The sequence below is a fragment of the Procambarus clarkii genome, chromosome 9 (assembly GCF_040958095.1).
Source record: "Procambarus clarkii isolate CNS0578487 chromosome 9, FALCON_Pclarkii_2.0, whole genome shotgun sequence".
NCBI classification, from domain to species: domain Eukaryota; kingdom Metazoa; phylum Arthropoda; class Malacostraca; order Decapoda; family Cambaridae; genus Procambarus; species Procambarus clarkii.
The window spans coordinates 25589427-25606533 of NC_091158.1; the positions used below are offsets into that span (position 1 = coordinate 25589427).

The 17107-nt window shown below is 40.1% G+C and overlaps 1 protein-coding gene across 1 annotated transcript in view; it reads left to right on the forward strand.

Annotated features, from left to right (window-relative positions):
* Window positions 1–250: 250 nt before the first annotated feature.
* Window positions 251–17107, forward strand: part of LOC138349839 (probable phenylalanine--tRNA ligase, mitochondrial) — a 109616-nt gene continuing 92759 nt past the window's right edge. Inside the window, exon 1 of the mRNA XM_069321290.1 lies at window positions 251–423. The gene's annotated coding sequence lies outside the window, so the exon portion shown is untranslated. The remainder of the gene's footprint in view (window positions 424–17107) is intronic.

The following is a 17107-nucleotide window of genomic DNA, read 5'->3' on the forward strand; positions in this document are numbered from 1 at the left end:
ACTTTGTATGTACTTTTCCTAAATAAATTATTATTATTATTATTATTATTATTATTATTATTATTATTATTATTATTATTATTATTATTATTATTATTATTATTATTATTATTATTATTATTATTATTATTATTATTATTATTATTATTATTATTATTATTATTATTATTATTATTATTATTATTATTATCATTATTATTATAAATAAATTATAAAATTGCCTAGCTCCACAGAAAACGGTCACATGCACACCGCCACACAACCGACGGACCAGCGCCACCATAACACGAAGTCGCCTGGAAGACCCGGTGTAGGCTGCCTCTTAGCAGCATAACTTGTGCAGCTGCCTCTTACAGGATAACTTGTGCTGTCATTAAGAAGGGAAAACACTTTTATGCAAACTGCACATATAGCGAAGAACAAGTAGGTATAGCTTCCTTCATAACTACATTTCCTGCAGTACTTAGTGCTCTTATGAATAAATTAAGGTAAGGTAAGTATTACCTTACTGACAGGCTCCAGTATGTTTCTGTGAATAATTCAATTTCTCCCACCCTACCCATCAACATTGGTGTTCCTCAGGGCAGCATACTTGGCTCTCCTCTTTCTCATCTACATTAATGACCTTCCAAATGCCTCCCAACACCTCAAACCAATTCTCTTTGCTGACGATACAACCTTCATCTACTCCAGTCCTGACCCCCCTCGCTCTAAATGTCACAGTAAATACTGAGCTAAATAAAGTCCATCTTTGGCTAACTGCCAACAGACTCACCCTCAACATTGACAAAACTTTCTATATTTTGTTTGGCAATAAATCCTCAAATCAAATAAATCTCAGGATAAACAATTCCCAAATTTGTAAGAAAGTACATGGCAAATTCCTTGGCATTTTCATTGAACACAAGCTGAATTTCCAGGGACACATTCTAAATATATCAAAAAAAGTTTAAAAACTGTTGGCAGGGGAGCCGGTCGGCCGAGCGGACAGCACGCTGGACTTGTGATCCTGTGGTCCCGGGTTCGATCCTGGGCACCGGCGAGAAACAATGGGCAGAGTTTCTTTCACCCTATGCCCCTGTTACCTAGCAGTTAAATAGGTACCTGGGTGTTAGGCAGCTGTCACGGGCTGCTTCCTGGGGGTGGAGGCCTGGTCGAGGACCGGGCCGCGGGGACACTAAAGCCCCGAAATCATCTCAAGATAACCTCAAGAAGATTCCTTCTAAGATCAGATATTATGTACCTCGCCCTGCTCTGATGACGCTCTGTTACTCCCTCATCTATCCTTATCTTAACTATGGTATTTGTGCTTGGGGTTCTACTACCCAAAATTATTTACGTCCTCTAATTACTCAACACAAAGCTGCTATTAGGACAATATCCAACTCTGGGCCCAGACATCACTCGGTACCCCTACTCAAATCTCTGAATATGTTAGATATTAAGTCACTGCACATCCTCTCATGTGTATTTTCTAAATATAAAATGCTGAACTGTAATGTCAATCCTGACCTTAAAAGCTTCCTAGAAGGTTGTAACAGAACCCATGAGCACCACACCAGAAACAAATACCTTTTTGATATTCCAAGAGTACGACTTAATCAAACTAGAAATGCTCAATAAATCAAGGGACCCAGAATGTGGAATGACCTTCCTAGTCATGTTAGACTGTACCTCTCCCAACCAGTTATAGATAAAAACTAAGCATTACCTAATTAATTCCATGTAACCTACCTTGCCCTAAATGCCAACCCATGTCTGCTATTTTAAACAATGCTGTCTGTCGACCAAATTGTATATTTGCTTTTTTTCTGCCATGTTCCTCCTGTTTTTAATTTTATATTTTCTCAACACAATTTATACTTTAATCTCAATTAGTATTAAGTTTTAATCTTAGTGTTTTTCCTGCCCGAAACGCTTTGCGTAATAGTGGCTTTAGGCATTGTATGTACTAGCTCTATCTATAAATCCATCAATGTTTGTATCACACCTTGTATGTATGTACTTTACCTGAATAAACATTTGAATTTGAATTTTGAATTTTTCATACCTCCATATGTCTACTGCAAACTGCCTGAAGCCTATCATCACCTAGCAAAAATCTGCTATCAGAACAATAGCAAACTCTGTTAGCCCCCTCTGTTTAAATCCCTAAACATGCTAAACATAAAGTCCACGTATTCTCTTGAGCCATTTACATGTACAAAACCGTGTTCCTAGATGCAAATCCTGATCTGAAACTCTACCTTGACATAAGTAATAGGACCCCATAATCACCACACCAAAAATAAGTATCTCCTTGATATCCCCAGAGTCAAACTAAATCTGTGTAAACACTATGCAAATAAAGGAACCTAATCTAGGGCACTTATTCCCACACGAATTGAAATGCTGTTCAACTTTTGCCTTATTCATACATAAAACCAAAAATTACCAAATTTCATCCTTATAGTTTCCTACCTAGTGCTTTAAAGTCATACTGTATCTTGTGCTACCCACTCCCCCAATATATATAAGATAAGAGAGATAAGATATTTATTCAGGTAAAGGTACATACATTGAAAATGAGTTACAAACATACTTTTGGATTAATAGATAGAGCTAGTATGTACATATGTGCCTAAGCCATACAACTTCACCATTGTAATTACTGCTATCATCTTGTATCATGGTTGTTATATTGAACACATTTTACTACAATATACTTAGAAATAATCTTCAAATTATGCTATAATGTACCTGTTGATAATCCTCAAATTTTACTATAATGTACCTACTAATTTTCGTACAATGTACCTGTTAACATTTTTAAATTTTGCTAAAAATTACCTACTTAAAATTATGTGTTAGATTAAGAACCTGCCCAAAATGCTATGCATGCTAGTGGATTTACAAGAATGTAAAAATATCAATGCTATGTACTCTCATAAACCCTATGCACCTTCTTGCGTGTGTGTATATACATATATATATATATATATATATATATATATATATATATATATATATATATATATATATATAGTTTTCAGTTGTATATAGTCCTGGGGACCATTCAGGCTTGTTTGCATTTGTGTTCCTCACGTGTGCCCCAAAGAATGAGGTGATTTGATAAAATGCTATGCCCAAGATTACCATCCGAGTGCCGGCGGGGAAGTGGTTCATATAGCCTCGGCTATCACTTCCTTAGTCCGGTCGTGATGGTCAAGCGGATTAAGGCGTCCCTGTACATACCAGTTGTGGGAGTATGGGTTCGAGTCACTTCTGGGGTGTGAGTTTTCAGTTGTATATAGTCCTGGGGACCATTCAGGCTTGTTTGCATTTGTGTTCCTCACGTGTGCCCCAAAGAATGAGGTGATTTGATAAAATGCTATGCCCAAGATTACCATCCGAGTGCCGGCGGGGAAGTGGTTCATATAGCCTCGGCTATCACTTCCTTAGTCCGGTCGTGATGGTCAAGCGGATTAAGGCGTCCCTGTACATACCAGTTGTGGGAGTATGGGTTCGAGTCACTTCTGGGGTGTGAGTTTTCAGTTGTATATAGTCCTGGGGACCATTCAGGCTTGTTTGCATTTGTGTTCCTCACGTGTGCCCCAAAGAATGAGGTGATTTGATAAAATGCTATGCCCAAGATTACCATCCGAGTGCCGGCGGGGAAGTGGTTCATATAGCCTCGGCTATCACTTCCTTAGTCCGGTCGTGATGGTCAAGCGGATTAAGGCGTCCCTGTACATACCAGTTGTGGGAGTATGGGTTCGAGTCACTTCTGGGGTGTGAGTTTTCAGTTGTATATAGTCCTGGGGACCATTCAGGCTTGTTTGCATATATATATATATATATATATATATATATATATATATATATATATATATATATATATATATATATATATATATAATATGTAACGGTTCTATTGTTACGTAAAGTATGGTGACAAATAAACACAGACACTAAGATACTATATATATATTTGGTCGAATATACAGAAGTACACAGGTGATACGTTGGTGTGAGTTGAGCGCACTGAGCGTTGGTACAGTATCTCGCAAGTGTCTGCTCTAGACCACACTTGAAAGTAGACTCTGGTTAATGTTTGCTATTGCTGCTTATATGCCCGGGCAACGCCTCACCTCATTCATCTCCAAAGGTTGACAGGAATATTAACAAAGCATTTGGAGCAAGTATATTATTGGGATAATTTACTCGCTACATATATATATGTATACAGTGGTACCTCGCATAACGAATTTAATCCGTTCCATGTTCGTCATGTGAAACGGACGTCATACAAAACGAGTGTCCCCCCATGTAACCAGTGTGATGCACTGTGTTTATTGTGAAATTTCCCCAGAGTGCATGACATCAAATGTTCCCCAAAATAAAATTTTTCTTTGTAAAATGATAAATTACCGTCCCTGAACATGTCTATGTAAAAATAATTACCAAATTCCACTTACTTTGGCTGTGAGGGCGTGGACAAGGTGCGCTGTGACGTCATCAGGGCCTGGTCGCCCGTGTGTGAAGCTCCCAGACACGGTCGCGCAGGCCATTCAAGCACCGCGTGTTGCCACAAATATATTTTCAAATATTTTTTCTATGCATTTCCAATGCGGTTTTATTTGTTTCATTTATCGTATATGATGCATATTTGTGACCTTTACAATATGTATACAGTAGAATGTTCATAATTTTCCATGAAACTGTGATACATGTGTCAGTAATGTGTCCACAATAAATGTTTATTGTCACAATATTACGTGGTAAAAATTCACTAATATTACAATATGTACAGTTTCACATACTATTTACACAGTAACACACTGTATTACACACTCAGTACTTTGGAGGTGCATAATAGTCAACGAAGTAGTCCATGGTACACAGCGCGACTTTGCTCTCCTTGCACCAGCTACAGATAGATTTTTGCTTCCTGTTTCATCGTTATGTGTGCTTGCAAATAACGCACTTGCGTGCACCCTTGGCTTTAGTACTTGTAGGTGGTATGTAGCCAAGCTTGTAAAGCATAAAGTAGTATTGAAACGATTATAGGAAAAGCTCAATTTGTAAGGTAGTCTTGAAAAGATCGCTTTGTAAGGTCCCACACAGGAAGAGATTCAGCTAGCCTCAAAGAGTGTCCATCAGTCAGGAAGAGATTCAGCTAGCCTCAAAGAGTGTCCATCAGTCAGGAAAAGATTCAGGTATTCTTGAAAATATCAATGAACACCACCACCATGGAAGCCGCTAACACTGTTAATCTATGCTACTTGTATCAGATGCATCATCACTGAACGCAGAAAACGATTCATCTATGTATCATCTATATACATTAGAGATGGCAAGGGTGGGGCTCAGAGCTACACCTGGATACGCTTGCTGTATCATCCTCATAGGTGCTGTATCACTGGCATCCGACCGTCGTGTTAAGCCCTTATTGCGCCTAGCTTCACCAATGTTATGACCCTTATGTTCTTCAAACAAAAGGGTCTGAATTGCACCGACTGAGCACAGTCTTTCAACACCGTGTGGGACAGGTGTTTGAGAGCCAGAGGCACGTGTGCCACAAATGGTTGCTCACGCAGTACTAACCCAGCCAGCAGCCCTTGTCTTTCATATTCGTTATGGCAAAAGGTTCGTTCAGTTTTTGTTGGGTAGGCTGCTCCATTATGACACTCTTTCTTTGTTTCAAATGTGTTCCATTTGTTTTGTATTTGTCACTTACGTCTCAATAATGGAGCAGCCTACCCGACAAACACTGAACGAACCTTTATGACATTTGTCCATTTTTCAAATTGTTTCAACAGTTCTTTTATTTTTCGTTTTTTTTTTTTTTTTTTTTTTAAGAAACATGGAGCAGCCTACCTGCCGACCACCGAACGAACCTTTTGCTATAAGGCAAATGAAAAATAAATATTGAACACATTTGAAGAAAGGAAAATGTCATAATGGTTTATTCAGTGTATGTAAGGTAGGCTTCTCCATTATTGAGACGCAAATGACAAATAAAAAACAAATGGAACACATTTGAAACAAAGAAAGATTGTTATAATGGAGCAGCCTACCTGCCGAACACCGAACGAACCTTTTTGACATTTGTTGTATATCAGACATTTCATTTCTTTTTTCCTACAAAAACGTCAATGCTTTGCAACATCTCAGTAGTCACCCTTTTATATCCCAGCATCATTAGCATCTTTAAACAAGAACAACATAATTTATGTGCATCGTCGGAGGCGTCTAAGAATGTGCAAGAAGCAGCGCGACCCCACCATGTGGTGTTGACGTTACTCAAACCAGCGTTCGTCATAAGGGACGATTTGACGCCGATCGGGCCGTTCGTTACCCAAAATATTCGTCTTTTGGGGCAATCGTTATGCGAGGTACAACTGTATATATATATATATATATATATATATATATATATATATATATATACATATATATATATATATATATATATATATATATACTGTATATATATATATATATATATATACTGTATATATATATATATATATATATATATATATATATATATATATATATATATATATATATATATATGTATATATATATATATATGTATATATATATATATGTATATATATATATATATATATATATATATATATATATATATATATATATATATATATATATATATATATATATATATATATATATATATTATTAAATATGACCGAAAAAGTAAGATTAATAATTCTAACACGAATTTTCTCAATCTTTCGTACATTACGCTTCACTGTTGGAGGTAAATCAAAAATCACTTCTCCAAAATTCATTTTTATTTCTAGTCTGACGCGACACGGGCGCGTTTCGTAAAACTTATTACATTTTCAAAGACTTCACAAATACACAACTGATTAGAACGTATCTCTGATTTTATATCTACATTTGAGTGAGGTGGGAAGGGTGATGTGGCATTAACACAAGACAGAACAGGAGGGGATAATAATAGGGTATTAAAAGTATCAACACAAGACAGAACAGAAACAATGGGTATTGAATAGAAGTGTTTGTAGAAAGCCTATTGGTCCACATTTCTTGATGCTTCTATATTGGAGCGGAGTCTTGAGGTGGGTAGAATATAGTTGTGCAATAATTGGCTGTTGATTGCTGGTGTTGACTTCTTGATGTGTAGTGCCTCGCAAACGTCAAGCCGCCTGCTATCGCTGTATCTATCGATGATTTCTGTGTTGTTTACTAGGATTTCTCTGGCGATGGTTTGGTTATGGGAAGAGATTATATGTTCCTTAATGGAGCCCTGTTGCTTATGCATCGTTAAACGCCTAGAAAGAGATGTTGTTGTCTTGCCTATATACTGGGTTTTTTGGAGCTTACAGTCCCCAAGTGGGCATTTGAAGGCATAGACGACATTAGTCTCTTTTAAAGCGTTCTGTTTTGTGTCTGGAGAGTTTCTCATGAGTAGGCTGGCCGTTTTTCTGGTTTTATAGTAAATCGTCAGTTGTATCCTCTGATTTTTGTCTGTAGGGATAACGTTTCTATTAACAATATCTTTCAGGACCCTTTCCTCCGTTTTATGAGCTGTGGAAAAGAAGTTCCTGTAAAATAGTCTAATAGGGGGTATAGGTGTTGTGTTAGTTGTCTCTTCAGAGGTTGCATGGCTTTTCACTTTCCTTCTTATGATGTCTTCGATGAAACCATTGGAGAAGCCGTTATTGACTAGGACCTGCCTTACCCTACAGAGTTCTTCGTCGACTTGCTTCCATTCTGAGCTGTGGCTGAGAGCACGGTCGACGTATGCGTTAACAACACTACTCTTGTACCTGTCAGGGCAGTTGCTGTTGGCATTTAGGCACATTCCTATGTTTGTTTCCTTAGTGTAGACTGCAGTGTGGAAACCTCCGCCCTTTTCCATGACTGTTACATCTAGAAAAGGCAGCTTCCCATCCTTTTCCGTCTCGTAAGTGAAACGCAGCACGGAACTCTGCTCAAATGCCTCCTTCAGCTTCTGCAGATGTCTGACATCAGGTACCTGTGTAAAAATGTCGTCAACATACCTGCAGTATATGGCCGGTTTCAAGTTCATGTCGACTAAGACTTTTTGCTCGATGGTACCCATGTAGAAGTTTGCAAACAGGACACCTAGGGGAGAACCCATGGCGACCCCATCTACTTGCTTATACATGTGCCCATCCGGGCTCAAGAAGGGTGCCTCTTTAGTACAAGCTTGGAGTAGTTTCCTCAGAATACTTTCTGGCATGTCAAGACGAGTACAGGCTGGATCACGATACACTCTGTCGGCTATCATTCCGATTGTCTCGTCCACAGGTACGTTGGTTCGCTGTTTACCGAACCAACTTTCGGTAGTTTAGAATAGTTGTTTAGAATAGTCAAAGAGGATTAACCCTCAAACCGCTAGGGGCCCAAATGGAATTCACACCCACAGGCGCAACAAAAAAAAAAACTCCAAAAAATTCTTTCGTCTTATAGAAGTGTTCATTTTTGTTCCCTGATCACGGAAAAGATAACAAAAAATCGTAGGTGGCATATTTTAGCCGCAATAGGGTAGGGAAGTGTGGCAAAAAAGGGGCGTTGGCAGAGCCTTCGCCAGACGAGGTCTACTCCGCCCGAGCTGTCAGACGGCAGTTGCCACAAATATATTATTACCTAATTATTTCAATGTCTCTGATTGATTTTTTCTTAGTTTTTTTGCAGTAATATTATTCCATACAGTGAATTGTGGTATATTTATATTATAAAATGTGTGAACCATCGCTGTACTCAAAATTATGGTGTGCATATTAGTGATTCAATTATTATGTTCATAAAACAATAAACAAATAGTTTTGCTGTTGTTACACTATATACACAGGTTATATATAAGTATTTGCATGTTTTGTACACCATAACGAACTACTAAGTTGGTCTTGTGAGTCAAAAAGCAACGAGGAGTGATCGCCAAACACCAGCCAGCCACTCACTGCCACTCCCTCCCTCAACACCACCTCACTCACCCTCATTCACCTCCCACAATACTCTTTCTGTATTTATTCACTATACACAGACGTTATATATACGTATTTACATGTTTTGTTCACCATAACTGTACATCTAAGCTTGTATGGTGAGTAAAGGCCATAAGATGTAGCTACTCACACAGTCAGCTGATCGGCGGCCGCCCTCAAGGCCAGACGCACTAATATTTGTCATCCAACAATATTGTTTGTGGTGTTATTACGCTATATACACACATTATATATAAGTATCAACCTGTTTTATTCACCATACCTGAACAAATAAGCTGGTATGGTGCCCAAAGATCATAGTGGCCATCAGTAAACAACATGACATGCCAAGTCATGTCATCCGTGTTAGCAGTCTCCGTGGTGTAGTGGTAAGACACTCGCCTGGCGTTCCGCGAGCGCTATGTCATGGGTTCGTATCCTGGCCGGGGAGGATTTACTGGGCGCAATTCCTTAACTGTAGCCTCTGTTTAACGCAAGAGTAAAATGTGTACTTGGATGAAAAAACGATTCTTCGCGGCAGGGGATCGTATTCCAGGGACCATAGGATTAAGGACTTGCCCGAAATGCTACGCGTACTAGTGGCTGTACAAGAATGTAACAACTCTTGTATATATCTCAAAAAAAAAAAAAAAAAAAAAAAAAAAGTCGTGCAGACGACGCTCCTCCCTCACCAAAATGGCGGCTCCCAACCTACTCCTCTCGCTGTTATCTCACACTATACACACGTTATATATAAGAATCTACATTTGTGTTCACCATGGCGAACCACTAAGCTGGTATGGTGAGTGCAGTCAATAAATGGTGACCACACACAGTCAGAAAACGACGCCACCATCCTCCCTCCCACAGCCTTACTCCTCCCTCCATGGAGCACAGCGCTAAATATCACCACAATCCCGCTATTATCAGAATCCTGGTCAGTTTTATCACAGTCAGGGGGCTTCAGTAATACTATCACTGCTAAATAATAGCAGTATCATTTATATTATGGTATTTGTAGGCGATGCTGTGGTCACAAGCTGAACAGCGGTGCTGTGAGCTCGTTCTGCATGCACCAGCCTTGGTGGCTTGCTCAATACTGACGCTGTAACACCCAAGAATGTTGGCGTGGATTTTTTTTCTAGGTGGCATCTGGCAACTATCGGTCGTGGCTGTACTATAGCTGCCTGTTACGACCCTCTCGGGACGCAACGGGGTCCTTACTCTGATGTTGTTAGAGGAAGATATATGTATCCGTTCCCAAGCCAGTATTGGCTATCAAGGGATGAGATCCGTGACGCAAGTAACTTAAAGGGAGTAGGGAAAGAAAGCTAAGAACTTAATATTATAATTAACACCATCACCGTTTAAATATATAAAATAAATAAGTGCACAAAGGGGAGGGGTATTAACACTTTACAAGGGGATTAATCCTCAATCGATGTCTTCTACTGAAGACGCTGGTGCCATAACTCTCGGTGCCTTCTTCGTGGCCTCACGACGTGTCCTCTGAGAATGCCGAGCCTACCCGGGCCACAGGTCAGCCTAAACGCAGGTCCACTGGGGGCACCGTTGTGGAGGCCGTCAACCACACGTCCAGCTGGTCTGCTGGCAGTTACTGAGCCACCAAGGCTGGTACGGCCACTCCACAAACGATATAAGGGGTGCGCCCTAGACAGGAGTCTCGTGTGATATCCCAAATCACCCTCCTGTCCTCAATACCCCAGTGGATGATCGTCTCCAACAGTCGGTCCCGGGTAAATCCTTTCACTGCCACTCCAATGGCAGGCTAACACACCACAGTGTTCTTCCGGGGGGACGACGTCACAACAGCTGCAGCAAACTTCACAGTATGGAGACTGGCTGCCTCGGGTAGACTGACTCCACTTCCATCACAGTGGTCCCAGGTCGGCTCTGTAAGCAGACACGTCATCACTAACAGGGACACTAAAACACCACACTTACGGGCTCGGGCGCAAACACCTGACGTATCCAGTCCATAGATGGCGCTGTCGTCGGAGCACCACCTCACCAGAGGTCAGGAGCGGCTGTGTTAAGCGCTGAACCAGACTGGAAACTGGTCCTCGAGGCCAGTACACGCTGTCCTCAACAGGTGTCGTCGTCCGTTTGGCGGGGGTTTCGGGAGCTGACCCACAGATGGCGTGGTTGTCACTGCTCCAGGCTCGGACGTTGGATCCGGGTTCGTAACACTGCCCCTATCCCAGGCGGGGCGTTTAAATTATAGCGCTAGACACGAAATCATATATAAATGATGTGCGCGGTTTCGGTTTTGTCACTGATATCATTTATATATGATATGCGCGGTTTGAGGGTTAATGGAGGGCTCTTGATGGCGTATGGAAGATGGTGATGAGGGGGGGAGGAGGAGAGTTGTTCCTGTTTGGAAGGGGAGTCCCCTTCTATTATCACATCAGGCTGATGTTTTCTCTGGGGTACTCTCTCTCCTACGTTTTGCCTGAATACCACTAGGACCTGGTTGTGGTTCAGTGCTTGTTTGTCTCTACAAATTTTTCAAGAGACATTTGTTTTTCCCTTCATTTTAACATTTGTCTGTAATGATGCATCACAGTGTTATTGAATAGGTTAAGGCAACGACCTACTGCAGCTTGATTTGGGTGAGTCGTTTTAGCAGAGGTTTGCAATTCTTCCCATGCTGCACACATTTTCTTAATTGTTGAGGAAGAGACATTCTGTACTCTTGCTTCTGCTCTATGGTCATCCTTACATGGGTTTTCATATGTTGACCCTTACCACTGACTTTCCTGAGACTCATGGCGTGATATATAGTAATTACTTTAATGTTCAAAATGCAAAAAATCACTACAATAGCGGAATGTCTTATAGCCGCAATCGTCACTAAGCGGGCAGCTGTAGTAAACTGAGGCAGGTCGGCCGCGTGACCGGAAACCAAGCGCTTGGTCGACCCGAACGTGTACCAACAAATATCGGAAGTCGACGACACCATCGGATGTCAAGTCGCATTTTTGTATGAAATTAACATCGTAACTCAAAATTATCGTAAGTAGGGGCAATTGTATGTCAAGGTGCCACTGTGTATGTATATGTATACAGGCATACCTCAGTTTAAGAGTTTAATTGGTTCCTGGAGACGCCTCGTATTCCGAAAACTCGCATTCCGAAGCTAATTTCCCCATAAGAAATAAAGGGAAATGAATTAATCCGTTCCTGACTACCCCAAAAACCCCTCATCAAACTAAATTTTTATACCTAATTCATCTAAATAAACCTACAAAACTATGTTCAAGTTATTACTTACCTTGCTGTTGAATGCTGTAGGCGTATGGAAGATGGTGAGGAGGTGGGAGGAAGAGAGGAGTTACTGTTTGGAAGGGGAGTCCCCTTCCATTATCACATCAGGCAGTGAGGACTTCACTGGTATGCACACTCTGGCACATTTTGCCTGCATACCACTAGGACTTGCTTGTTTTACTAAGAATTTGTCTAATGACACTTGTTTTTCCCTACATTTTAACACTTGTCTGTAGTAAGACATCACATTATCATTTAAAAGGTCAATGCAACGGCCTGCTACAGCTTTATCTGGGTGAGTTTTTTCAACAAAACTTTGCAGTTCTTCCCATACTTCACACATTTTCTTAATCAAGAAGGGACATCCTCTACTGCCTCTACTCACAGCTATTTTCTTAGGTTGAACCTTACCAATGGCTTTCTTGAGACCCATGGCAAGATATATAATGACAACGTTTATGCTCAAATGGCCAAAAAAACGATAAAAAACTGTAAATCCTTGTGAAGAATTCATGTGGGATAGTCACTGGACACGAGACACTGGTAAACTGAGGCGCGATCGCCATGCCACCACGCGCCAGTCGGCCTGTACACGTATCAACAAACTCGCGTCCCGAGGTAACCCTCGCCTTCCGAGACATATTTTTGGAGTAAATCCTGCTCGTCTTCCGAAAAACTCGCATACAGGGACACTCGCATTCCGAGGTACCACTGTGTGTGTGTGTGTGTGTGTATATATATATATATATATATATATATATATATATATATATATATATATATATATATATACACACACACACACACACACACACACACACACACACACACACACACACACACACACACACACACACACACACACACAATGGGGAACTTCGAAATTTTTTTAATGAGTGTAATTGGACAGAATTGTTGCTAGGCAGGAAAGTAAATGAAATGTATGCCAAATTTTTAAAACTATACGAGGAAGGCACACAAACATTCATACCAAAACAGAGATGCAGGACCAGAAAACAGGATTGGTTCGACAGAAATTGTGAGAGGGCAAGAGACCAAAAGACACAAAAATGGAATCAGTATAGGAAGAGGCCAAACCCCCAAACATACCAGCGATACAAAGATGCGAGAAACAATTATACAGCAGTAAGGAGAGAGGCAGAAAGAAATTTTGAAAAAGGGATAGCAGATAAATGTAAAACAGAACCGGGCCTATTCTACAAATTCATAAACAACAAATTGCAGGTAAAGGATAATATCCAGAGGTTGAAAATGGGAAACAGATTCACGGAAAATGAAAGGGAAATGTGTGAAACATTAAATGAAAAGTTCCAAAGTGTGTTTGTACAAAATGAAATCTTCAGAGAACCAGACACAATAAGAATTCCAGAGAACAACATAGAGCGGATAGAGGTGTCTAGAGATGAAGTGGAAAATATGCTAAAGGAGCTCGGGAGGAACAAAGCAGCTGGCCCAGATGGCGTTTCACCATGGGTTCTGAGAGAATGTGCATCTGAGCTCAGCATTCCACTTCACCTGATCTTTCAGGCATCCCTGTGTACAGGAATCGTAGCAGACGTGTGGAAACAGGCTAACATAGTTCCAATCTACAAAAGTGGCAGCAGGGAAGACCCCCTCAATTATAGACCTGTATCATTGACAAGTGTAATAGTGAAAGTATTGGAAAAGGTAATCAAAACTAAATGGGTAGAACACCTGGAGAGAAATGATATAATATCAGACAGACAGTATGGTTTTCGATCAGGAAGATCCTGTGTATCGAATTTACTCAGTTTCTATGATCGGGCCACAGAGATATTACAGGAAAGAGATGGCTGGGTTGACTGCATCTGTCTGGACCTAAAAAAGGCTTTCGACAGAGTTCCACATAAGAGGTTGTTCTGGAAACTGGAAAATATTGGAGGGGTGACAGGTAAGCTTCTATCATGGATGAAAAATTTTCTGACTGATAGAAAAATGAGGGCAGTAATCAGAGGCAATGTATCGGAATGGAGAAATGTCACAAGTGGAGTACCACAGGGTTCAGTTCTTGCACCAGTGATGTTTATTGTGTACATAAATGATCTACCAGTTGGTATACAGAATTATATGAACATGTTTGCTGATGATGCTAAGATAATAGGAAGGATAAGAAATTTAGATGATTGTCATGCCCTTCAAGAAGACCTGGACAAAATAAGTATATGGAGCACCACTTGGCAAATGGAATTTAATGTTAATAAATGTCATGTTATGGAATGTGGAATAGGAGAACATAGACCCCACACAACCTATATATTATGTGAGAAATCTTTAAAGAATTCTGATAAAGAAAGAGATCTAGGAGTGGTTCTAGATAGAAAACTATCACCTGAGGACCACATTAAGAATATTGTGCAAGGAGCCTATGCAATGCTTTCTAACTTCAGAATTGCATTTAAATACATGGATGGCGATATACTAAAGAAATTGTTCATGACTTTTGTTAGGCCAAAGCTAGAATATGCAGCTGTTGTGTGGTGCCCATATCTTAAGAAGCACATCAACAAACTGGAAAAGGTGCAAAGACATGCTACTAAGTGGCTCCCAGAACTGAAGGGCAAGAGCTACGAGGAGAGGTTAGAAGCATTAAATATGCCAAAACTAGAAGACAGAAGAAAAAGAGGTGATATGATCACTACGTACAAAATAGTAACAGGAATTGATAAAATCGACAGGGAAGACTTCCTGAGACCTGGAACTTCAAGAACAAGAGGCCATAGATTTAAACTAGCTAAACACAGATGCCGAAGAAATATAAGAAAATTCACCTTCGCAAATAGAGTGGTAGACGGTTGGAACAAGTTAAGTGAGAAGGTGGTGGAGGCCAAGACCGTCAGTAGTTTCAAAGCGTTATATGACAAAGAGTGCTGGGAAGACGGGACACCACGAGCGTAGCTCTCATCCTGTAACTACACTTAGGTAATTACACTTAGGTAATTACACACACACACCCCATCCATAATCATTTTTGGATGTTTAGAGAAGGAAATTTCATCTAGGGTGGACCGAGCGGCAGAAGAGATGAAAATCATAGAGAAAATAGTAGGTTTAGGAGAAGGCTCAAAGGAAAATGTCAGTGATTTTAGAAGAATAGGAAAATATGAGAAAGAAAAGAACCGCCCCTTAAGGGTGACGTTTAATGGAGTGAAAAACATGATGGAAGTGCTAAGAAATGCCAGGAAACTGCAGAGTGATGAGGTTGGCAAATTTTGGTCAATAAGACAAGACCTCTCCAAGGAAGACAGAGAAAAGCTGAAAATGAACCTAATTGAGGCAAAACGTCTAAATGGGGATAGAAATGAAGAAGACAGAAATTCTTTTTTTTACAAAGTGACAGGGACTGGAAAGCTTGTGAAATGGTACATAAAAACAAAGCAACAAGATCAGTAGTGGAAGGGGGAGTAAAGAGCAAAGGAAAAGGGAACATGTTCCTGAAAATTGTATATACCAACATAGATGGAGTGAGGTCAAAAACTTTGGAGTTGCAAGATATAATCCTGCTTAGGGTCCCAGATATTGTTGCATTATCAGAGACGAAACTTGAAGGAAATATAATAAATGAAGTCATATTCCCAAGAGGCTATTCAGTTTGGAGACGTGACAGGAAAGCTAGGAAGGGAGGAGGAGTGGCTGTACTGGTGAAAAAACACCTGAAGGTAAAAGAGTTAATATTTGAAAACCCTCGAGATATTGACATATTGGCATTGCAGGTCTGGAATCAGGATGATAAGCTGATAATTGTAAATACCTACAGCCCACCAGCAAGCAACACATGGACAAAGGAAGAACTGGATGACAAACGAGAGGGCCTCATAATGGTCATGAGAGATATTATTGTACAAGCAGATAAAGATAAATCACGACTGTTGATACTGGGGGACTTCAACTTTAGAGCAATAGACTGGGAGGCCTATGAAGCAAGAACGGAGGACTTTTGGACATGCAGATTTGTGAACCTCATTCTGGAGACATTCTTGTATCAACACATAAAGCAAGCCACAAGAATGAGGGAAGGAGATGTACCGTCAGTACTGGATCTAGTATTCACCAGGAAAGAAGAAGAGATTTTTGACATCCAGTACCTTCCTCCCTTGGGAAAGAGTGATCATGTCCTGTTAGACATTAAATATGCTTTAAGATATCATCTAGAAGAAAATGGGGACATTGAAACAGTTGATAAACTCGATTTAAGGAGAGGCAACTATGGGGAACTTCGAAATTTTTTTAATGAGTGTAATTGGACAGAATTGTTGCTAGGCAGGGAAGTAAATGAAATGTATGCCAAATTTTTAAAACTATACGAGGAAGGCACACAAACATTCATACCAAAACAGAGATGCAGGGCCAGAAAACAGGATTGGTTCGACAGAAATTGTGAGAGGGCAAGAGACCAAAAGACACAAAAATGGAATCAGTATAGGAAGAGGCCAAACCCCCAAACATACCAGCGATACAAAGATGCGAGAAACAACTATACAGCAGTAAGGAGAGAGGCAGAAAGAAATTTTGAAAAAGGGATAGCAGATAAATGTAAAACAGAACCGGGCCTATTCTTCAAATTCATAAACAACAAATTGCAGGTAAAGGATAATATCCAGAGGTTGAAAATGGGAAACAGATTCACGGAAAATGAAAAGGAAATGTGTGAAACATTAAATGAAAAGTTCCAAAGTGTGTTTGTACAAAATGAAATCTTCAGAGAACCAGACACAATAAGAATTCCAGAGAACAACATAGAGCGGATAGAGGTGTCTAGAGATGAAGTGGAAAATATGCTCAAGGAGCTC